The sequence below is a fragment of the Miscanthus floridulus genome, chromosome 14 (genome assembly GCF_019320115.1).
Source record: "Miscanthus floridulus cultivar M001 chromosome 14, ASM1932011v1, whole genome shotgun sequence".
In the NCBI taxonomy this organism is placed as follows: domain Eukaryota; kingdom Viridiplantae; phylum Streptophyta; class Magnoliopsida; order Poales; family Poaceae; genus Miscanthus; species Miscanthus floridulus.
Genome location: NC_089593.1, coordinates 9,946,392 through 9,971,895, shown reverse-complemented (window position 1 = coordinate 9,971,895; position 25,504 = coordinate 9,946,392). Strand labels below are relative to the sequence as shown.

General features: G+C 44.6%; 2 pseudogenes; both read right to left on the bottom strand.

Moving 5' to 3' along the window:
• Positions 1-3,039: 3,039 nt before the first annotated feature.
• Positions 3,040-25,374, bottom strand: LOC136503011 (transcription factor TGAL4-like; annotated as a pseudogene).
• Positions 14,882-24,172, bottom strand: LOC136505572 (subtilisin-like protease 4; annotated as a pseudogene).
• Positions 25,375-25,504: the final 130 nt, after the last annotated feature.

The window sequence follows — 25,504 nt, the reverse complement described above, 5'->3', positions numbered from 1 at the left end:
TAGTTGTAACTAACTAGTTAACCGACCGTAGCTAATTTGAGCTAATTTTCAACCAACTAGTAACTAGTTCTAGTCGATCTGAATGGGCCCTATATATTATGATATGATGCGGGATGTGTCAAGCTGCAATCACAACTCAAAGGATAGATGACCAAAATTATCAACGGACGCAGAAGGTAGGGGTAGGACAAGAAAAAGGTTATGGTCCAAAAAATGAAAAAATAATCTACGGAAAGAAAAAAATATATGGTCCAAAAAAAATAGAAGGAGAGGAAAAACGACTCGGGCATGGAAAATGAAAAAAAAGCGACGTCCCAGCGGGTGTGTGATTAGGCTGGATGAAAGATTTCACGGTAGAAATTTTGGCTTTATTTGGGTTATGATTCCTATTCAACTTACTTAGGATTGGAGGATATATTTGAATTAGGATTCATAACTATCAAGGTTACGGTTACCTTAAGAATCTGTGTCCATTATGTCAAACGGAAGATTTGTGGATTGACAAACAGAGACAGTTTCTATATTCACGGAGTTAAGTTAGGGAAAGACCGACAAAAAAATGAAAGAGGAATTTTAGCTCTTTAATGTCAGATTAGATATATAGATATAGATAAATTATTATATATCGTATGGAATGATAATCATATTTGATAGGAGAAAATATTGAATCTTACAAATTTTGATCAACGGTTAGTCAAACTATATGCAGGTTTAGATATAGAACTTGTACAAATAGATTTTATATTTAAAGTGTCTCATAGATGATATTGTTTTTTTAGCAACTAAATATATGTTAGAAGAGAAATTGAATATTAAAATTTATTCTCTATAAGCAAATGAGGGAGTATGATTGAAAATAAAAAGGCTTTGGTGTCAACCTCCTTATCAAGAGGGCCAATAATAAGCCTCAACTGTTACAAAGTTATGACCCAAGCTATCACATCCAATCCAATAATATCATACCTTGTGCGGTGCGCCACACAGTACCGCACAGGAGTGTGGATAATAGCCGTTTTTTAATCTATTGACCAGTCCTAATCATAAATGACTGCACGAGATGAAAATGGAAAATTGCATGTATGCCCTATTCACTTGGCTTATAAGCCATATTTTTTCAGGCAACGAATAATATTTTTCTCTCACAATAAATCAGCCAACGGTACTTTAGTCATGGCTTATCAGCCAAACGAACAGGGCAATAGCTGACGCCTTCAAAGTACGACGAGCATGACTGCATGAATCGATAGCTACTCTTGATCATCTTTCTACTTTTTTTATATAATAATTATATTGTAACATGGATGATGCCGAATTGCTGATGCCATGCTAGAGCTGGCATTGGTCCCTTCTTTTTCTTTTTTCTTTTCTTTTAACATTGTGGCATTGCTGCTTGTTTGGTCATCACTAGTCTATTACGGAGGACATATCTTGCAATAATAAATGGTCAGAATAAAACTATTTCCTTCATCTAAAAGCTTGTCTGCTACCCTCTCCATCTCCATAAACGACTTTTGTATCCTGGCCCCTGGGTTACCGAGATGAGGCGTATATATTGCCCTTGACTTTATAACAAGGAGCAAGAGCATAAACACAGAGGGGTGAACATACAAATAAATAAAAAGCAGGGAGGAAGGACAATCACATGCGAAGCTAGACCTCTTTGTTGGGGTAAGCTGACCCCTATGACTTTTGGTAAAATCCGTGAGAAATCACCGTTATACACTATTTATAACATGGAAAATCCTAGAACTGCAATGTTGAAGGCTCCGGTGAAGTTTTCGCCTCAATAGAACCCTAATTTGAGGTATCCTAGGGCAAACTGATAATTAGGCATCCCAGGAGCAGGCAGTGGCTTAATTGTCCGTTTTTTTTAATGGAATGGAATGATTATCGATTTCTAAGGGGAAATAATGGTACAAATAAACCGATCCGAGCTCAAAAGCTTGCCGTTGGGCTCCAGCTAGCTAGCTACAGCGTAGGCCCACCGGCACCAGGACGGCTTCTGGTCGGATTAAGTGGGCCAAAATACAAACCGGGCCAAATCTGTCCCGAAGAATGCTGCATTGGGCTAGGGGCCTGTTTAGAACCCAAAATTTTTTACGCAGTACCCATCACATCGAATCTTGTGACACATGCATGGAGTACTAAATGTAGACGAAAAAAAAACTAATTGCACAGTTGGGTGAGAAATCACGACACGAAACTTTCGAACCTAATTAGTCTATAATTAGACACTAATTACCAAATACAAACAAACGCGCTATAGTACCCAAAACCAAAATTTTTTGGAATCTAAACGCGCCCTAGGCCTCACGGTACGTGCTTTCCAAGGCCGAACCGTCCGGGTACTCCAGTAATAAGATAAGAAAAAAAGCACTCAGTGGGAAGGTTCCTTTTTGGTAGAACTATACCAGGGAGGATGGTCATTTCACTTTGATTTATTATATCTATGTCTGGGAGGGTTTTCTACTTTTCTTCACCAACCTTAATAGTCAATTGTGATCAGACACTATCTTTAATTCCTTTATTTATAACCAGATAGGTGGACACATTGGTAAAGATTACATAATAAACAGATCTAGTTAAGATAGTGTATTAGTAATCCTTATGGGTAACTAGAAAGTGGAGAAAGGCATAGTCATACAGATTACTAGTAGATAAGTAGATATGCAGTAACCAGCAATTATCTGTGTAGAGTTGCCGAATGAATTCTTTCATTACCTAGGCAGAGCTGTTTTGAGAATTCAGACTGGACAGAACCAAAGGTAGAGCTGTTTGAGAATCTAGACTGGACAGAACCAAAAGAACGTGCAGTAGTGGACACGACTCCAGTGAACTAAACAATTTCACGTCCTGGAAATTGCTCGTACAGGTTCCGCACATTTTCAGAAACACTCCCTGTTCTAAAGCTGCATTCATTTCCCAGCTCTCTTCTGTGCCTCTCAGATAAATCTGATGGCATCCAAAACTTCTCTTTCTACTTCCCAGTCGTTTCTCTCTTGCTCCTAAGACGAAGGTTAGTTCCAAATCATGCGTGAATCAGAAGGATGAAAATTGACTTTGGGATGCTTGTGCCGCAATGCTTATCTCCCCACAACTGCCTTCATCTGCAACCAGTATCCTGCACGCCATACAGGCACCAGAAATAATAAATTGATCAGGGAAGCATCTTGAAAAGATATGCTATAGCTCTTCAGCTAGTTATTTTAGGGTTTTATAGAGTTCAGTTAGTTGGCCAAACATCTAATATTGCCATAGCATGGCCCTTCTTTTAGGCTAGTATGGACTTATTTTTTGTTATTTGTTGCTTGCTGGATTTTGATTGCTGGTAGGAGAGCGGTCTATTCCCTGCTGATTTAGTAGGGAACACCATGGTACTAATTTAGTATACCTATACAGAAGCCCTGGCTCACTCTATATAAATTAATTATTGTGTACTTGAATTTGTTCACTCGTTAGTCAATACTACCTTCAACAACTATAGGTTGGATCTTTCAAAAAATAAATCCTAGAGATTGGATACTTCTTAAACCAACTAAAGATAGGAGACTGACTAAGGAACGGCATGGTGCTTACTCTCGAGGCCGAGAAACCCAGGGGGAGCTTAAGGCACGGAGGCGGTTGTGGTACTCGCCAATGGCCAAGAAACATCGCGCCGCCTGACGAACTGTCAGAATCCGGTGCATCTGATGAAGAGTCTGCTGCCTCAAGTTATCAGCCTGGAAATTACACATCTAGCTTTAGCACATGTTGCATAGTTGACAAGTCATATCTTCTCTACAACGCAGACATGAAACTTCCACTGGTAGAGAACCGATCTTTACTTCCGGTGGGGAACCCCCTCTAGTCCCGGTTCCTCACCCGAGAGTAAGCATCCGGGACTAAAGGGAGGGTCCTTTAGTCCCGGGTCAGGAACCGGGACTAAAGGAGGACCTTTAGTCCCGGTGGGTAACACCAACCGGGACTAAAGGTGCCTCCTGACATACCACGATGGTCGGCACCTTTAGTCCCGGTTGGTAATACGAACCGGGACTAAAGGTTTTTTTCTTTTTTCTTTTCTTTTCATTTTTTTGTTTTCTTTTCAAAATAGGTTTTCGAAGTCGTATTGTACACTGCTAATTATACATTTATACGCGTATATAGTATGTTTCGGTTCAAGCACAATGAACATATTAAATCACACAATTCAAGCATAGAAATATATATATATATATATATATGCATGCATGCATCATATATATATTTACATGCATGCATGCATATGTGTATTTTACATTATATTATTTCATGTGCATATATTACAAAAGATTGCATTACAGTTGTTGTGACATAACAAGTTTCCTCTCATCCTCTAGCTTAGCTTTAATGGCAGTGTTGGGTCGAAGTAGAACTCGCCCTTGGAATCGATGACCTGCTCATTAAAAAATCCGGCTATAGACTCTTGAATTGCTTTGATTTGGTCTTGCCGTATGACCTTTTCTTCCAACCATCGAGTCTACAGGTTTGAATTAAAAGAAAATAAATTAATATATGTACATATATATATAAAGACATAGTAACACAATCAATAATAACAATTAAATGAATATATAGTGTATTTTTAACGTACTTTGAGTCTCTCTGTAGGAGTTCTTTGGGAGAGCACCTTGATAAACTTGCAAACATAGTAACCACAGTAGTTGTTCTCCTGTTCCTGCCTCAGACACCACTTTACGAGAAAAAGATTTATCATCCAATCTGGTGATCCGGTGAAAGCTATATGTTTAATTAATAAAGATGATGCGATTCAGGGGACTTACTTTCAAAGGGATTACATTCAGTGGCGCTTTGCATTTTTCCATGTGTTGCTTCTCAATAAAGGTTTTCCAAACACTGCCCAATAAAAAATTTGCCACGTCATCAGATATAGTGAATCATTATGTTTGTGTGTATATATAGTTGCTAGAGATCCCGAAATTACCTCTGGATAATATCTATCATATCTTGATAGTCTTGTTGTGGTTTTCTCATCGAGTCATAGATTATCAAGTGACTTTTCACCAGATCGATGTCCATCAATATCCAGTGATTGCTGCATGTGTTTATAGGATATAACGCATAACACTCATTGATTAACTAGAATCAACATATGAGCCATTAAGGATATGATCGACATGATTAACACTCACTTGAAGTTATAGGGAAAGAGTATATCCTTCTTGTGGCGTTGGTTCACTAAGAAGTTCATGAGGTTACTCTCTGACTCAGACTTCCAATTAGTCTTTGGAGTAATTGGGTCTTTGAATATTATATGGGGATCAACAAAACCAATTTCATTGCAGCCTTCCTTTCTGAGCTCTATCATTGTAAATCTGCATATATATAGTACTTGTTAGGATCATTTATATACATATACACACATATTATGAGTTTAATAATAGATCGAAAGAATTATTACTTACAGGCAATAGCAGCTAATGATAACTTTGTCCAGAGAGGTCAGGTGGCATAGTTGATGAAATTCTGCAAAGTCAACATACATAACATCATCGCCACGGAACCAATGTTCGTCTCTAATTCTGACACCAACGCAGAAGTCTCCACTGGTAGACGCCTACATGTACCACTTGTTTAGCAGGTACATTTGCGTCCCCAGATCAGATAAGGCTTGAGGGTTGTATAGACTCTGGCCTAGTACAAATTTTTTCTTCCAAATATCAACCTCCGCCGCACTCTCAATGTTTCCATCACCAAACATCTGGTAAAGGTCGAGACCAGTCTCATCAAGAAATTCACCAAGGTGATCCAAATCGACATCCGGAGGTATGTTTGCCTGATGCATTAATCCTAAATTCGAACCATATTCATTACCAACAACTAGCGGGGGGATTGATTGGTGCGCTTGTTGTCCGAGTTGGGCAACTCCTTTCCCTACCCGCTTCTTTTTCTGTGCCGCCTCAATTGACTTGGTGAGAGTGCGGTCATAGTCTGATAACGTTGATTTGGACGGCTTACGAGATTCCCGCTGTTGTTGCTGGTAAGAAGTCACCTTTTTTCTTAGAATATCTAGAGCTACGAAGAAGTATGGTTTCTCTGGGTTTCTCCTTGCTTCTTGATTCATTTTAAGTTTGTCATAGAATCTAGACATGTCTTTTTTATATGCATCAGTTCCTTCTTCCTTCTCTTCAGATATTATTTTGGGAATAGCCCTTGGTTTCACGGTGGCTTTCTTTACAGGCGGGGACTGGTTCTTCGTTTGAGGGGCTGGCCTCTTGCTAGGCTTCTTGGTAGGCGGGGGCGGGGGAGGCGTTGGAGACCTCCTTGGAGGTGTTGGCAGCGGCGTTGGAGACCTCCTTGAAGGTGGCGGCTGCGGCGTTGGAGACCTCCTTAGAGATGGTGTGGATGCAGCCTCGTCTTCCAACACAATGTCATCGTACAGAGCACTATGATGATCTGGCGATTGAACAATTGGATTTAGGTTGGGGGAGGATCTGCTACAAAAAAAGGAATGACATATTATTATGAGCAGATTGTTAATTATTTAAGCCAATACAAATTAATGATGTAGTGTTTTCATCCGCACGTACCTATGGTGAGGTAGTTCAGGAGGAGGTGGAGCCGACATCCCTGGAATGATGATGTAGCGCTTGCGCCATAGAATGAATGTCTTCTCCGCTTCTCCTAGAGTCTTCTCGCCATCACCTCCAGGAATGTCAAGAGGCAAATCACTAAAACCATTTTCAGCTTTATCTACCGAGATGGTAGCATATCCTTCTTGGATTATATTCCCATGAATCCTTGGTGTCTTGGTTCGGTCGATAGGATTAACAAGACCGATAGCCACCTTGATTGTGGAATTCTCCTTCGGAATGTGTAGCTCACACGTTGTACAAGGTTCAGTGACGTCATCCACAGGGAAGCGCAGTCCTGTGTCCCCTTGATTTGGTATCTCCGTGGAAGCGCAGCTGCTTTTCAACTGAACAGATTGGCTAATGTTGATTCCTAGCTCTGATGCCTGCTTGCTTGCACTCACTGCTATTTGCACTTGCCTTCTAATTTCCTCCTGCATTCTCGCTTCAAGGTTTTTTTCCCGCTCCTGTGCTTCACGCACCGCTTCCTCCAACCTCTGGAGCCGCTGTGCCTCTTCTTCCTTCTTTCTCTGGCGACTTCTGTAGGAAGGTCTGTCCTGAGGGAATCCATGCTCCCACGAGACACTTCCTTTGCCTCTAGTTCGGCCACCATGGTCAATAGTCCCGATGGCGTATGTCAGCTCATCCTTCTCTCTGTTGGGCCTGAACGCACCACTAGCAGTAGCTCTCTGAGCATAAAACAATCTTTCTGCTGCTTCTTGCAGTCTTGCGATATAAATGCACTTCCCTGTCTCCTGGTCTAGTGTTCCCCCATGACCAAAAAACCAATTCTTTGCACGTTCTCCCCACTCGAGTGATTCTGGTCTGATACCCTTGGCAAGAAGGTCTGCTTCCATTTTGTTCCACTTCTTAATGGCAGTCGGGTAGCCACCTGATCCCAAGGTATGGTGGTATGTCTTCTATTGGGCATTACGTTGGTTCTTTATCACCCGACTCACACCCTCTTCCGAAGTCTTGTACTGTACAAACTCATCCCAATAGGGCCTCTGCTTTGAAATCGGGCCTGGGACAGTAAAATCTGGTGCTATGTTCTTCTTGACATACGTCGTGTATATGTGTTTCTTCCAAGTCTGAAACTGGGTGGCCATCTTCTTCATTGCCCAATCCCTAACTCGCTCCTTCAATTCATCACCATCTATTATATCATCATAACCATCTGTTTGGAGCGTGAAATGTACCAAGACATCATTCCAAATTAACGCCTTGTCACGATCGGAGACAAAACTAATATGAGGAGCATTGGTCTTCTTCTTCCATTCACGGGTACTAATTGGGAGCCGGTCCCGTACAAGGTAACCACAGTGGTGCACAAATTTCATTTTATTCGCCCCCCCTGGTTCTCCTGTATCCACATTGAACTTCGAGATGATGAAGCGGCCCTCCAATGGCTTTTTGGGACCTCGAACATTTTTACTCTTCGTTGTAGTTGTTGATGTCGATCCAGAGGGCTACAAAACATAAACATTATTTTTAATGTCATGAGCACACATAAGACATATGATAATATATATAGCTAATAATAAAAAATATATACTTGGCCAATCTGTTGTTGCTCATTTTGTTCAAGAGCTAAGTACTGACTCCCGTCATCTGCATCCTCTTGCATGTTATTTTTAGCACCATCATCGCCGGCAACTTGAGTGCCAGTGTTGATCAAATTCATCATCAACTCCTCCTCATCCATGTTTCTTGGGTCGGCCATCTAGCTTCAAAAAACAAAACCAATATATAGTACGTCAAATTTTTGCTTACATGTGTAAAATCTACGAACAATATGCATTATTAAATCTTGCCCCTCGGTCACGGACGCAATTCGCCACACTAGGACGAACTACGTCGGTACTAGGGCGAATTAGGGCTATACATAAACGGCCGAGGGCAAATTGCGTCGGTGACTAGGGCGAACCACGTCGGTGACATCAACAGCGCGGTTTGCCCTGGTATGATTGTTTAGCATTAACGATAACGATAATACGAATGTTGATCAACTAGGCCATGAGAAAGGGCGGTGTGACAAGAGTGGCGGTGCTCCACTCCGCCGTATATATGTCTGTACACATGGGTGAACGAGGGCGGCGGTGCTCCGCCGTATACATAGAAACGCATGGACGAACGAGGGCGGCGGTGCTCCGCGACGTATATATACTTGCATATGAATACAAATGACGTATATATACGTGTCGGCGCGGTGGCCGGTGTGCTGACGACGACGACGTGAGGCGGGCCGGCATGCTGACGACGACGACGACGTGAGGCGGGCCGGGGCGGTGTCGGTGCGTGATGTTGTGATCCTATGTACCATGTGAACCATGTAGTCATTCATCATATGAGAAAATTCTATGTTGATAATGTAAGTATAAGTCATTATGAAATGTAAGTATATGTGTCTTATTGCTAATATAACCATTACTATTTCCGAAATGATAAGAATTTATTTTCTTCTTCTACAGGCGATCTCTGATGCTATGATATAAAGTTTGAAGATAGTCTTCCCGGAAAAAATATGTAATGCTCATATTACTTTAGCAACATTAATATATTATATCTGTATATTCAAAGTTCACAAATAAAGAAACGTTGAAGTTTTCCTTCATTTGTCTGTAGCCATGCATGCAAGTCCAACCAAAACTGCTTACATCATCACATGTGATATTTTTTATAAACTAAAAAACGCTTAGTTTACAAACTGGGTATCAAAATTGAGTTCCAATTTGACCATTATATATCCTACAACAAATCCTTCAAAAAAAAGACCCTACATGAATATATTTGGATAAAATTTCGTTAACAAACATTGATCTATGAAGATAGAAAAAATTCTTCTATTGAAACTGCATCTTGGAATAATGGCATATCATATAGTGATGAATATATGGCGGTTGATGGGCTGGATCATTTTCAGCTTTAGTGACAACGACAATGGTTTCCAAATAATATATAGCGTGTTTATTATACAAGTCATGGATTTACATCGATCTAATTAATTTCTAAAGTAATTTCATTGGTGGTCCTTAATTAAACTTGTCATGAGTTCAGGTCCCAGTGATCTTAAAATGTATTTTAGTACCATAAAATGCAGTTTTTGACACTCTAAACTTGCTAATTTCTCCATATAATATCCAAATATTCAAAACTTAAGTTATGGTTTTGAGATGTGAGCTTGACAACTCCATCTTTTTCTCTTTGGCCTTGCTCGCTGCATAGAGTTCCAAATATTCATTTTTAGTTCCTAGATTTTGTGATTCAAAATTTGGAATTTTCAATCGACCTCGAGCGTTGACATGGCTTACACCAAAGTTGTAGTTTTCGACGTGATCTATAACTCAGCAGTGGAGGGCTCGGGCGAATGTACAAAGAGATCGACGAACATATCACCTCGAGCTCGGCAGTGGAGGGCCTCGGGCGTGGTGGGGCCACGGGCACGGTGGAGGGGCCTCGGGCGCGGAGGAGGGGCACGGGCGCGCGCGGTGGAGGCCGCACGAGGAAGAAGAGGGCGGCGCCGGTGTCACGGAAGGCGAACGGACGCGGTGGAGGCGGCGCGAGGAAGAAGAGGGCGGCGGTGTTCGACGAGGAAGAAGACGAGCGGATCGATCTACGCCGGGCGCTGGAGGTTATATATCAGGGAGAATTACTCCCGGTGCCAGCCACCAACCGGGAGTAAAAACCCTTTACTCCCGGTTAGTATTACCAACCGGGAGTAAAGGTACCTTTACTCCCGGTGCGTGTTACCAACCGGGAGTAAAGGTATACCTTTACTCCCGGTTGGTAACACGCACCGGGAGTAAAGGATGTTTTTGGTGGGCCACGAAACTGCAGCCCACCTTTACTCCCGGGTGGGCTTCCCACCCGGGAGTAAAGGTGGCCTGCAGTTTCGTTTCCCGCCTGTTTTAAGCAATAGTCTTGTTAAATACAATAGAAATGCAATAGTTTTTGTTAAATACATAGTAAATTAAATAAAAGGCATAAAATTATTTTGTTAAAAATATGAATTTTCTTTTTGTTTATTGCACATAGGAAAAATCTATAACCTAACTTTTTTTATTTTTTGTTAGAATTATAAAACATAATATAACTAATATTTATTATTTCATTAATGCAAAAATGTAGTGTTTAATTAAAATTATTAAAACTATTGGTTTTGGACAAGAAATTTGTTTTCACATCATTTTAACGTTAATATTTTAATTTTTCATCACTCAGTATCCTAATTTACCTTTTTGAGAGAGAAATCCCACCAAATCAAACATTGATTTAATTTGAAACATGACATAATAAACATCTGAATTCACAATTATTACATAATATCTCAAACACACACTATATTAAATCACTATATCATCAAGTGGGCACAGCAGTGAACTTCTTCTTTACGTATGTCCCATGGTTATGATCGCTTCGTAACCATGGAGTGTCCTCATCATTTACCAAAATGCTAGGGTCCCCATTGTTCTTCTTCACCTTCTTCCATTACAACACCGGTTTCTCCGTGCTTTGTCCAACAAATATAGTTTGGCATGAAACCCGACTTGAACAAGTGTGAATGAAGAGTCCTTGAGTAAGGATATTTCACCGTATTCTTACATATGGCACATGGGCAGCACATGAAACCGTCGCGTTTGTTTGCCTCGGCCGCATGTAACAAAGAATGCACGCCATCAATGAACTCTTGGGAGCGGCGATCAGCTTTATACATCCAATGACGGCTCATCTGCATTACATGACATAAATATCATATTAAAACCTAGATCATAATTAATTATTTATACAACATGTGTGCCACTACAAAAGATACAAATTTATGAAAGCATCGCTACAATGTAGACAATCCCAACTACCACTAAAAGAACTAAAGCTAAAATACATTTTAGGAGCACAAGGATTTCGAGACCAATCTCAACTAAAACAGACAGATCCCCCGATTGTGCAACATCTTTGGGCTTCTTCGGCTGGATCACTGCCTCATTAGCCGCCGTATCTGCCTGTTGTGCAAGATATTTTTGCACGAGTTCAACATACTCTTCCTCCCAGTAGAAGCCTGAACATCGTCCATTGCCATCCCACTGAAATTAAAACAAAAAATTAGAACTTTAATCACAACCATCATGAAAATAGGTATAAACTAACCATAATCATTAAATACGATAAAATAACTCACATTACGATCCGGACACTTGTAGAAGATACGATCCTTGTTGGGACCCTCCTTCTTCACTCGGTACTCCATCACAATCTTCGTCTCATCACGACACTTGCCGCATGGAATGAGAGGAAGGCCCGGCCTAAGTCGCTTTGGAAACCCATGAGAGGCCGAGGACCCGGAAGCAGTTGCCATCTACTCTCTATACTCATTTTTAATACACTATAAATTTCTCCTTTTATAAACAAATAAAATTAACAAACTATAAAATTATCTAGATCTCTAAACAATGATATTTTTAATGGTCATTGTGTTCTCGTCTTTTACTGCGGCAGGTAAGTAATTCACATGATATTTTCGTAAATTAACAGAAGAATGGGAGTGTACACACATAACAGACTACTGCGACGATATCGGGACGTGTGAATAAATAACCATCCGTACTAGTTGACCTTGCTTACGTGATCATCTCGGCGAGCATTTCTCTACCGGACGGCACCGTACTTGGCCACGGAAGAGCTCCAATTCTACGAGGAAGGGAACACGGTCTTCCACGACCGTTGCCGCTCTCTCTCGTAGAATCAAAGCTCCTCCTTGACGTCCGTTACCGCTCGGCAGAGAACATGCTCGCCGAAATGAACACGGTCCGCTAGTTCAACTAGTACGGATTTTCTATAATTTTCTAACTATTTTCTAAGTTTTTCATTTCATAAAAAGTTAAAATAAAAAGTACGGTGATTGACAGACTACTGCGACGATATCGGGACATGTGAATAAATAACCATCCGTACTAGTTGAACTTGCTTACGTGATCATCTCGGCGAGCATTTCTCCACCGGATGGCACCGTACTTGGTCAAGGAAGAGCTTCGATTCTACGAGGAAGGGAACACGGTCTCCCACGACCGTTGTCGCTCTCCCTCGTAGAATCAAAGCTCCTCCTTGATGTCAGTTACCGCTCGACAGAGAACATGCTTGCCGAGCTGAACACGGTCCGCAAGTTCAACTAGTACGGATTTTCTATAATTTTCTAACTATTTTCTAAGTTTTTATTTATATATACTACGTTTAGGTACGGTGATTGACAGACTACTGCGACGATATCGGGACATGTGAATAAATAACCATCCGTACTAGCTGACCTTGCTTACGTGATCATCTCGGCGAGCATTTCTCCACCGGACGGCACCGTACTTGGTCAAGGAAGAGCTCCGATTCTACGAGGAAGGGAACACGGTCTTCCACGACCGTTGTCGCTCTCCCTCGTAGAATCAAAGCTCCTCCTTGACGTCCGTTATCACTCGGCAGAGAACATGCTCGCCGAGCTAAACACGGTCCGCAAGTTCAACTAGTACGGATTTGCTATAATTTTCTAACTATTTTCTAAGTTTATATTTATATATACTTTAACCTTCTTTCATGTAAATATGCAAGCTTGAAGTGATTTTGAGCTTAAATTGCTTACAAATGAAAAAAAAAAACCACAATAAAGAACCATAAATATATATAGTGAACAAAATGGCATAAGAAAATGGTGAAAAATGAGAGTATGAGATTGGTAACCTTTACAACTGAAGAATCGACGGAGGAATCGAAGAAATCGATGGAAGAATGGATGGAGGAACAATGGAGGGAGGGAGGAAGTAAGAACACTACTGCAGTGAGCTTCAAAATGTGCTGAGCTCGGGCTCGGGGAGGAAGGAGGAGACGGCCGATTTATAAAGGGAGAACATTTAGTCCCGGTTGGTGGATCCAACCGGGACTAAAGGTAACTTTCCAACCCCGGGCGCAGCCACGGCCCGGGAGTAGACCTTTACTCCCGGTTGGAGCCACCAACCGGGAGTAAAAGTATACCTTTAGTCCCGGTTGGTGGCTCCAACCGGGACTAAAGGTCCCTGCCACCTCTGTCTGGCGCAGTAGCCGTTGGGCAGGGACCTTTAGTCCCGATTGGATCCTGCAACCGGGACTAAAGGTATTTCTAGTCCCGGGAGCAAAAAATTTCGGGACTAGAGCCCATTTTAGCCGAGGATCAAAGGTCTGTTCTCTACTAGTGTTCCACATTTATACATTCTGATGGCATCATAAAGCCTATTAGATATCAGTGAGCTACATAGTATTGAATAATTAAACTTGACGTTGTCTAAAAAGATCAGCTGCTTATTTTTTTGCGAGTGTGGCCAGACAAATAAAGATGTCCTGACTCCTGAATACATTATCTCTGCGACATTTTTTTATTAATTAACTCTTAGAAGTCCTATCAAGTGGTTACTTGCTCATCTACAAAGTTGAGTGGAGGACTATATAACACTGACATAATGATCAAGAGTGAAAATTTCATGTGAAACCATAACCTGTATCACAAAACCTTCAAGGTTGGACAGCTTGCCAAGGGCAAGGGCCATTTGACCCATGAAGCTCATGTTGGTGTCATCAATCAGAGATCCACCAGCCATGGTGTCAGCTAGTGACTGATGCAGCTGGTCCAGGCCCTGGGAGAGAGCTTCCTCCGCCTGCTGTGACTGTTGAAGGTTGCATATGCCTACCAGTTGCTGCTCAGTCAGGGGATCTAGCTGGGGCAGCAGCGTCTGCAGCAACATGAAAAATTATATGTACTGAAATTGAAAATCTTGTACTAAAATGACGTCAGATAATTTCGACTTGTTTTCCTACTGTTGGTTGAAAAATTCTTGTTAATTCAAGTATTGAAAAGGTAAAAACTGTCAAGTGAGGTTTCTACCACAGTAACCTAGATTTAGTTTAGAGTTAAATGCACCAGAGGTCCATTAACTTATGAGGAAGTTTCGGTTAGGTCCATCAACTTCGAAAGTAGCTTTTTGGGTCCATAAACTTTGTACGCCGTATCACCTAGGTCCATTCCTTTCCACGTTTGCTTCTCGTGCTGACGTGGCATGATGCCGTGGCCACGCAGGCCAGCCGCAGCCCAGCGGGCGCACGAGCAGAAGCCGGTGGACGGCGCCGCGCCACCCCACTTTGGAAGTTTGTATCTCTCCAACCAGGCCGAATTAGACCTTGGCACTTTAAACAAAGTTGGAGATCTCGCGTAGCTCTACAACATTTGTTACTACCTCTTGTGCCAAAACTAAACGGATTCGGAGTTAAGAGGGGACAAAGATTGATGTTTCCGTGAATTTTTGCGGTAGTATTGCATGAATACAGAGCGCGGCGTCAGGGACGATGACGGATGCGGCTGCGACCTGCTGCTGCTGGTCCTCTCCTCCATGGCCAGCCGTCGGCGCAACTCCAACAGCTTCCTCCGGCGCTCCTGTGCTCTGCCGCGTCCACATCGCCATCGCCGGGTACGTGATGGCCTTCAGCTTGGCGCAGGCGATGCGGCGCCCCGTTATCTCCTTCACGCCATTGTCCCCGATGCCCAGGCCGTAGACGTAGGCGACGTACTCGCCGGCGCCGAGGTCGTACACCAGCCCTAGGTCGACGGCGCGGGACGGGTTCACGTACCCGGCGCCCACGCTGTAGAAGCTCGCCCGCCGGTACTGCTCGTCCTTGATCGGCATGCCCGCGTGGTCTGCTGTGTTCGACGTGTTAGATTGATCTCCCAGCCAATAAGCCCAACGGCCTATTGGGCCTTGGTCACGCGCCCTGATCGGGGGCGCCCAACCCTACATGGTTGGTGGGCCCCCGTCGCACTGCGCTATATAAAGAGGTAGGGGCCGGCGGCTCGAGGTACGAGGTTCACCGTGAGCCGCAAACCCCACCGACAAACCCTAGACCGATCTGAGAGGGCGCGCAGCCAGCGACGGGAAGCTCCACTGACTTCGCCGTCGCCACTGCTACGTCGTCCGTCTGCACTACATCGACGTCTATGCCACCTCTACTCCGCCTGTCGCTGCCCGTGCGCAGACCTTCATCACCGAACCTGAGATGGCCGGCTCCAGCTCATCCGCGACTCCCTCCGAGGGCTTAGGTTCAACACCAACACCTCTCCCCTATCTCCCTCTCGGTGTAGTGTTCTAGGTTTACATGTGCATGTGTTATTACGAATCCAAGTGTTTCCCTCCTAGATCTACTGCTAGAGATCCTAAATGATTTTAACAATGGTATCAAAGCCAGCCTATCTAGTACATGGATCTAGATCAGAAAAACAATCGAAAGAAATCCAAAGAAGTTGGTCCGATTTTGAATCGGATCAAGAAAGAGAAAACCTAACCCTAACTCTAGAGAGTTCGGGAAAAAGGAAAGAAAGAGAACCGATTTCAAATCGGAAAAGAATCCAAAATCAAATCAAAACCTAACCCTAGCATGAACAGAGAAAGGATGGAGGGGAAGGGATCCTACCCGGGTCCTCTCCCCACTATCGTCACCGCCATGGTGCGGGAAGGGGACCGTGCCGCCTCTGCGCACGGGACAGAGCCGAGATCCGCACTGCACCCGCGGTCATGGCAACAGGGCACCACCATGCGGCCCCTCGACGGCGGCGTGCTCAGCCTAGGGCAAGCACACACGCCGGCGAGAGGGCGCTGGGCGGAGCCCCTCTTCTTCTCCCTTGGCCACCGTGGACGGCTGCTGCTGCGACTATTCTACGAGCGGTGCTGGTCGAATGAGAGAGAAGGGGAGGCAAAGAATGAGCTAGGGTTTGAGAGAGCCGCGGCCAACGGGGTTTTTATCCCTGCGAAATCGACGGACGACCGTCGGATCGCGACGAACGGTGGCGATCAATCAGGCCGACGATGCGGCCCAGGCGGGCGCGCGCGTCGATCAGCTTTGCCGGCCCAAGCCCAGGTTGCGGTCTGGGTGCAGCCGGGCGTCGCGCGAATGAAGTGGGCTGGGCCGTTTTGGCTGTTCGGCCAACAAAACAGGACCGGCCGGAAAAAAGGGCCATGCGGCTGGGCCGCCTGGGGCGCGCGCGTTGGGATCCGCGAGCTGGGCCGCGCGTGCGTTGCTGGGCCGAAATGGCCGAACACAGTGGAATGAATTCATTTTTTATTTTCCAGAAACTTTTGATTCATATTTGATAAATTCGAACTGAATTTTGATGTTGAAATCTGTACAATTTTGATCCAACGTCAATTTTGTTTAGAGAATAGTAAAGTGTTGTAACAGTTTCTGGAAAATAGAATTAAAAGATTTATTAAAGTTTCCGCTGCGTACTTAAAAAATTGTTGCTTTCATTATTAAATTCGAACCAACGGGAGAATTTAATTTTTGAAACATAGATAATTTTTACAGTTATTATAATGTTGTTATTATTCTGACCAACGTTGATTAATAGCAATATTATAATATTGATGTTATTATGGTTTTTTGTTATGCATTATTTCTATTTCTGCCCAACGGTGATGTAGATTTAATGTATAAAACAATTGTATGTTTTAATTTTGACCAACGTTAAACCAAGGCATACAATTGTTGTTGTTATTATTTGTGTTCTCACACTATTTGAATTGTGTTTTCAGGAGGATACAACTTGATGAGTTGTATCAAAGAGATCCCCACTCTAAAAGATGATAACTATATTGAGTGGAAGAAAAATATAGACCTGGCTTTCATCCTCGCTGAGGTGGACTGGGTTGTCACCACACCGTGTCCCAGAGAACCTGTGGCACCGGTGAGGGACACAGATGAGACTGATGCTGCATGACAGAACAGAGAGCGGGACTTTGCTCCCGTAAAGATGTCTTTTGACCTTAAAAATAGAAAGTGGGTCACAGCCAATAAGAAATGTTTGGCTGTGATAAAGAATACAATTGAACCTGCAATAGTGGGCTCAATTCCAGACTGTGACACGGTCACAGAGTACCTAGAAAGAATAAAGAGTCAGTTCACTAGCTCTTCAAAGACATATACAACCCAGCTGATCAAGCAGCTGGTTACAGAAAGGTACTCTGATGGCGGTAGTGGCATTAGAGAGCACATACTGAGAATGAGCAATCTGGCATCTAAGCTCAAACCAATGGATTTGGCACTCAAGGATGAGTTTCTTATTCATTTGATTTTTGCTTCTTTGCCTAAAGAATTTGACACCTTTGTTGTTAATTACAACATACAACCTGAAAAATAGGATTTAGAAAAGCTCATAGCCATGTGTGTGCAGGAGGAGGAAAGAATAAAAGTTTTACAGGGTGGTACTGTCAACTACCTAAAAGATAAGAAAAAGAACTATAATAACAGCTCTTCCTCCAAGTTATCTGGAAAGGGTCCCATGCAACAGTCTCAGAACAAGCAATTCCCAGTGGATAAAGACCAGTGTCTCTACTGTAAGAAGACGGGACATTATAAGAAGAATTGTCCCGATTTCCTAAAGATGATTATGAAAAATAAAGGTGAGAACATTATTACGTTCGTAAATGAATCTTTGTATGTAAAGTTTTCAAAATCTACTTGATGGATTGATTCAGGTGCAACTATTCATGTTGCTAATTCATTACAGGGATTCCGTTCGATGAGAACTTTGCAAAGAAGCGAAAGTTTCATTAAAGTCGCAAATGGAGTACAAGCAGATGTTGAGGCCGTTGGCGATCTTCTGCTAGAGCTTGCTGATGGCTTCATACTTTTTCTTAGAGATGTTCTTTATGTACCTTCTTTGCAAAGAAACTTGATTAGTGTATCAAAGTTGGACCATAATGGTTATGATTGCCATTTTGGAAATGGCAAATGTCAGATATTGTTTAATAATAGATGTATTGGTCTTGCCTTCCGACAAGACGAGCTTTATTTGTTATCACTTCATGAAAATGTGAATTTCATATGTGATGTGAATGAGAATGTATTCTCATCGAACAATGCAAACAGAAAACGAAAGAGAGCTCATGATGCGTTGTCGAAATTATGGCACTGTCATTTAGGCCATATTTCGAGGGGGGAATAGAAAGACTAGTTAAGAATGATATTCTTCCTCCATTAGAGCTCTCAGATTTAGAACAATGTAGAGATTGCATAAAAGGAAAGTATGTAAAGAAAATTAAGAAAGATGCCAAACGAAGCGTAGGAATTCTACAGATTATTCACACAGATATCTGTGGTCCTTTTTCTGTAAAGAGTGTGGATGGTTTTGATTCATTTATAACATTCACAGATGATTACTCCCGTTATGGCTATATTTATCCAATTAAAGAAAGAACAGAAGCGTTGGATAAATTTAAAATATTTAAAGCAGAAGTTGAAAATCAGCATGATTTAAAGATTAACATAGTCAGGTCTGACCGTGGGGGGGGAGTACTATGGTCGGCATACCCTATATGGACAAGTTCCTGGACCTTTTGCAAGGTTCTTACAGGAGAATGGTATAGTTGCCCAGTATTCAACACCGGGTGAACCTTAGCAGAATGGAGTAGCTGAAAGGCATAATCGTACCCTGATGGATATGGTGCGTAGTATGATAAGTTACTCCACTTTACCGATGAGTCTGTGGATGGAGGCGTTAAAAACCATCATTCATATTCTCAATAGAGTATCAAGTAAGTCGGTGCCCAAAACACCGTATAAGTTGTGGACAGGAAGAGTACCCTCACTTAACCACTTGTGTGTGGGGGGAGCCCTGCTGAGGCTAAAGTTTTTAACCCAAACATTGGGAAGCTAGATCCCAAAACAGTGAGTTGCCATTTCATTGGCTACCCAGAAAAGTCAAAAGGTTTTCGTTTCTACTGTCCTAACAGACATACAAAGTTTGTGGAAACGAGACACGCTGTCTTCCTAGAGGATGAAATGATTAGGGGGAGCATGGTAGCTCGAGAAATTGATCTTGAAGAGAAGCAGGTGTATGCACCCACTCCAACAATTCATGAGCCATTTTTCTCACTACCTGCTGTTGCTGCACCGACAGTACAAGACATTGTGGTGCCAGCACCTGTTGTTATCCCGCCTATGGCAACAATGAATGATAAGGAGGAACCTATCCCTCAGGATCCTATAGAACCTATTGCCACACATGAGGGGGAGCAACAACAGCCTCAAACAGAAAATGTGCCAAATGAGGAGGCCCCTAGAAGGTCTCAAAGAGTTAGAAAATCAGCTATTCCTTCTGATTATGAAGTGTACAACACTGAGGAATTTCAAATGGAGGATGATCCCACCTCATTTGAAGAAGCCATGAAAAGTGATCATTCATCAAAGTGGCTTGAGGCCATGGAAGATGAAATGAGATCAATGAATGCAAATAAAGTTTGGGATTTGGAGATAATTCCTAAAGGAGCCAAAACAGTAGGTTGTAAATGGGTCTACAAAACAAAACTTGACTCTCAAGGGAATATAGAGAGATATAAAGCCCGACTTGTGGCAAAAAGCTTTACACAAAGAGAAGGGATTGATTACAATAAGACCTTTTCTCTAGTCTCATGTAAGGATTCCTTCAGAATCATAATGGCATTAGTGGCACATTACGATTTAGAATTACATCAGATGGATGTAAAGACGGCATTTCTCAACGGAGACTTAGAAGAAAATATTTACATGGCACAACCGAAAGGTTTTGTCATGGAAGGAAAAGAACGTTTGGGATGCCGCCTAAAGAAATCCATTTATGGATTAAAACAAGCTTCAAGACAGTGGTACTTGAAGTTTGATCAGACAATAAAGAATTTTGGGTTTAAAGATAATGTTGAGGATAATTGTGTCTACGCAAAGTTTAAGAATGAGAAGTTTATCTTTCTTGTCCTGTATGTGGATGATATCTTACTTGCTAGTAGTGATGTCAGTCTACTACTAGAAACAAAGAAGTTTTTGTCCTCAAAATTTGATATGAAAGATCTTGGTGAAGCTTCGTTCGTTCTAGAGATCGAGATTCATCGAGATAGAAGTAAAGGGGTATTAGGACTGTCACAGAAAGCATACATAGAAAAAGTCTTAAAGAAATTCAGTATGCACAAATGTAGTCCCTCACCTGCTCCTATAGTCAAGGGCGACAGATATAGGGATTTTCAATGCCCCAGGAACCAATATGAGATCGATCAAATGAAAGTGGTTCCATATGCTTCAGCTGTCGGAAGCTTGCAATATGCTCAAGTGTGTACGCGCCCTGACTTGGCATTTGTTACCGGGTTACTTGGCAGATTCCAGAGCAATCCTGGAATATAACACTGGAAATTGGTAAAGAAAGTCTTGCGTTATTTGCAAGGAACGAAAGGCCTCATGATGACGTATAGAAGATCTGATTTACTCCATATAGTGGGATATTCAGATTCTGATTATGCGGGAGATAATAGAAAATCCACGTCTGGATATGTGTTCACTCTCGCAGGGGGGGCTATTTCATGGAAAAGCTCAAAGCAAACCGTCACTACATCGTCCACAATGTATGCCGAGTTTGTAGCGTGTTATGAGGCAACGGGGCAGGTGAACTGGCTAAAGAAGTTCATACTTGGTTTGAAGGTGGTTGACGACATCAATAGACCACTGAAGTTATACTGCGATAATAATCCAGCAGTATAGTATGCTCACAACAATAGGTCAAGTGGTGCTGTCAAACACATTGACATAAAGTATTATGTTGTGAAGAGTAAAGTTCGTGATCAAATGATAAGTCTTGAGCATATAAGTACCGAAAAGATGCTCGCGGATCCGCTTACAAAAGGCTTACCACCCAACGTGTTCAGAGAACATGTAGCCGGTATGGGTTTAAGGGAAAGCCTATGATTCCTGGACTATAAAGGGCCCAAAAGTTAAAGTAACTATTTCATATCAGAGACATGCATTGTAGCTGTTAAATCTATCGGCGATTGACCGTGACGATGAAACATGCTCTATGCATCATTTATGAAGAAATGAGTAAGGATAAAAGGATTGAAGTTTAAAGTTTAAAGATAAAAGTAATAGTGAGATCAAGGGGGAGAATGTTAGATTGATCTCCCAGCCAATAAGCCCAATGGCCTATTGGGCCTTGGTCACGCGCCCTGATCGGGGGCGCCTAACCCTACATGGTTGGTGGGCCCCCGTCGCACTGCGCTATATAAAGAGGTGGGGGCCGGCGGCTTGAGGTACGAGGTTCACCGTGAGCCGCAAACCCCACCGACAAACCCTAGACCGATCTGAGAGGGCGCGCAGCCAGCACGGGAAGCTCCACTGACTTCGCCATCACCACTGCTACGTCGTCCGTCTGCACTGCATCGACGTTTGTGCCACCTCTACTCCGCCCGTCGCTGCCCGTGCGCAGACCTTCATCACTGAACCTAAGATGGCCGGCTCCAGCTCATCCGCGACTCCCTCCAAGGGCTCAGGTTCAACACCAACACCTCTCCCCTATCTCCCTCTCGGTGTAGTGTTCTAGGTTTACATGTGCATGTGTTATTACGAATCCAAGTGTTTCCCTCCTAGATCTACTGCTAGAGATCCTAAATGATTTTAACACGACGAAGTCATGATCGCCGACTTGATCGCCACAGGGGACCAGCACGGGTGCAGGCTCTTGATGATGGCCGCGATGCCGCTTAGGTGCGGCGTCGACATCGATGTCCTGGACTCCATGAAGAAGGTCAGGCTCACATCGTCCGCGAACTGTGGGTGCATCTCGCTGGGTGCCCATGCCGCCAGGATGTTCATGCCAGGACCGGTGATGTCCGGCTTCAGGATGCCCGGGCTCGCCTTGTTCGGCCCGCGCGACGAGAAGAAGGCCACGGACAGCGCCGAGGAAGAGCCCATCACCGTGCCCCAGAACATGACGGTCGTCGTGGGCTTGGGCATCGACTTGACGTACGCCGCGATCTTCGACCCTGCGGCGTAGCTCACGTGCGACGCCGGCAGAACGTGCGCGTCGGCGAAGGTGGTGCACCCCTCCGCCGCCTTGTTCATCAGGATCATGCCGGCGCCGCCATACGCGGACACCATCTGCCCCTGCTCGACGTGCTCGGTGATGGAGCGGCTCTCGCATAGCACCACCTTGCCCCTCACCTCGGCCTCTACCAGCGTGCTGCAATCGTGGGCCTCCGGGTCGCCGTTGCGGCCCGGAAAGACGAGCGGCAGCGGGCGCCCCGCGGTGTTGTTCCGGGGCTAGAACAGCGACTCGTCGTCGAACTCCTGCCCGTTGCCGAGCTCACCGTGGTGCGTATCGTGCGGTCCATGGTGCCCGCCGCGACCGTCAGCATCCACGGCGGGCCTAGGAGGGTGGAAGCCTGCGCTGCCGTGGCTGCATCGATGGAAGAGCTCGGCTGCGTCGTGGTCGCCCACGGCGCGCTGGACGGCGAGCTCCGGCAGGACCTGTTCGGCCGTGCGATGCCGGAGCTCTTCGCCCTCCCTCTGGCGGTGAAGCAGGGAACACTGCCTGGCAGCCGTATCGACGGCTACATCGGGCCTGACCCCGTGAAGGCCCCTGGCCTCGAGAGCCTGCGCATCTCCGAAGCCACAGACGTTGGCAAAGTCCACGCCTTCATAAATCTCGTTGGCCCCATGGAAACACTGCCTTCTGGTACGCAAACGCATGGATTATGCTGCTGTCTGCGTGTTAAGGAATGTGATTTTAGTTGTCATGCTGCTGCCTGCTAACGGTGGGGCCATCGTTGCCGGCCGCGGCGCTGACGAAGATGCCGTGCTCCATGGCCTTGAACGTGGCGATGGCGATGAGATCGTAGTTGAACTGCGCGCCGTCCGTGGCGCTGATGGAGAAGGAGAGCACGTCCACGCCGTCCTTGACGGCGGCGTCCAGCCCGGCGATGATGTCCATGATGGAGCACCGGCTCCGCGTGCACACCTTGTAGATGGCCAGGTGCGCGTGCGGCACCATCCTGGACGCTGTGCCGTGCGCGTTGCCGCGCACGTCGGCGTTCTGCACGAAGTTGCCCGCCGCCGTGCTGGCCGTGTGCGTGCCGTGGCCTACGTCGTCCACGGGCGGCGCCGTGTTGTTGATGGCCGTGCTCCCGAATGCACGCGCGTCGATGACCTTGTTGCTGCACCCGCCGCCGGCGATCGACCTGAACTGGCAGGTGCCCTTCCACTTCTTGGGCGGCGGCGGCGGCCCGACGTCGTTGAAGGACAGGTGGCTGGGCAGGATGCCGGTGTCGAGGAGCCCAATCACCACGCCGCGGCCGAACCCGGACCGGCTCCAGAAGCCGTCCTTGCCCATGTGGAGGCCGAGGAAGCCCGGCGAGTGGGTGGTAGCCAGCGGCAGGAACTCCTCGGGGTACAGACGACAGGAGCAGGACCAGCAGCAGCAGGTCGCAGCCGCAGCCGCCGTCGTCCCTGAGGCCGCGCTCTGTATTCATGCAATACTACCGCAAAAATACACGGAAACATCAATCTTTGTCCCTTCTTAACTCCGAATCCGTTTAGTTTTGGCACAAGAGGTAGTAACAAATGTTGTAGAGCTACGCGCGATCTCCAACTTTGCTTAAAGTGCCAAAGTCTAATTCGGCCTGGTTGGAGAGATATAAGCTTCCAAAGTGGGATGACGCGGCACAGTCCACCGGCTTTTGCTCGCGCGCCGCTGGCCTGCGGCTGGCCTGCATGGCCACGGCATCATGCCAGAGAAGCCAACGTGGAGAGGAATGCACCTAGGTGATACGACGTACAGAGTTTATGGACCCAAAAAGCCACTTTCGAAATTGATGGACCTAACCAAAACTTCCTCATAAGTTAATGGACCTCTGGTGCATTTAACTCTTTAGTTTATCAATCTATGTGAATGCAGTTGTGTACAGTATGTATAGTGCAGGCAGCTTGACATCAGATGTTCTATACTTCTATTCAGATTATCAGACGAATTCATACCTTGACCAGATCCGCACCGCTCGGCAGGGGTCGTCCACACCCCGGTGATGAGGTGGAACACGTCGGACTTGGCTGCTGACGCCTTCAGCTGGAACAGCTCATCGTGGTGGGTCAGGGTGTCATCCACGATGGCTCTGAGGTCAGCATCTGGCAAGTGCGCGTGCAGAGCTCCGTGCAGCTCGGCCATGCGCCGGCCTTGGTCGTCCGGCCACCGGGCGTACTCCACGTCGAACATTGCGGCGCCTGGACATGGATGCTGAGACAAGTGGACTATAAAAATGCTGGAGATAATAGTTATAGCTACAACAACGCACAAGAACGTTGAGAAATGAGGATCAGATTAGGCACCTGAGCTGGTGTTTGCACCTGGAGCTCCTCCAAGAAAGATGCCCTGAAAACACACGAGTTCAGATTTTATCGACTCAGATGTTCAGTATTTTTTTTTTTTTTTTGATAAATAACTCAGATGTTCAGTTAGTAGTCAGAAGGCAACTCACAGGCCTAGAAACTACAGTGTACCTGGGAACGTGCTCTCTGCATGTCCTATTCTATCTGAGCAAGCTTCAGTTTGCTGCTCTCAAGCTGCTGAATGTAAGGCTATAGCACATTGACAAAATTAACTGCCAAGAACTTGGTAAACTCACTGTTAAATGATTCAGTTTCTAAGTAAATGGTGCTCAATATTCACCTTCTTTCGCAGCCGACTTTTGCATGCAGCTTCCCGGTTCTGCGCAAGCCTTCTGATTGTCTGCTGACACGAAGAGACATTTTTTTTTCTTTTGATGCAAAATTGAGGAAAGTGAATGTGTTTGCAAAGTTTGAAAAAAAATGTGAATTGCCAAGACCATGTGGATTCTGTTAAAGTTACAGTCACTGGTAAAACTAATATATCAACCATTGTTATTGTTGGACTAGGTGCGATGACAAGCCTGATCGGCATCTACCTTTGTGAGCACGTAACGAAGTGCTTTTGATTTCGTCATGACAATGGTTGAGTCCAGTGTACATGATTCTCGTGGGATGATTTACAGTTGACATTTTTTGTGATGTGGGATCTTGAAATCACCCTC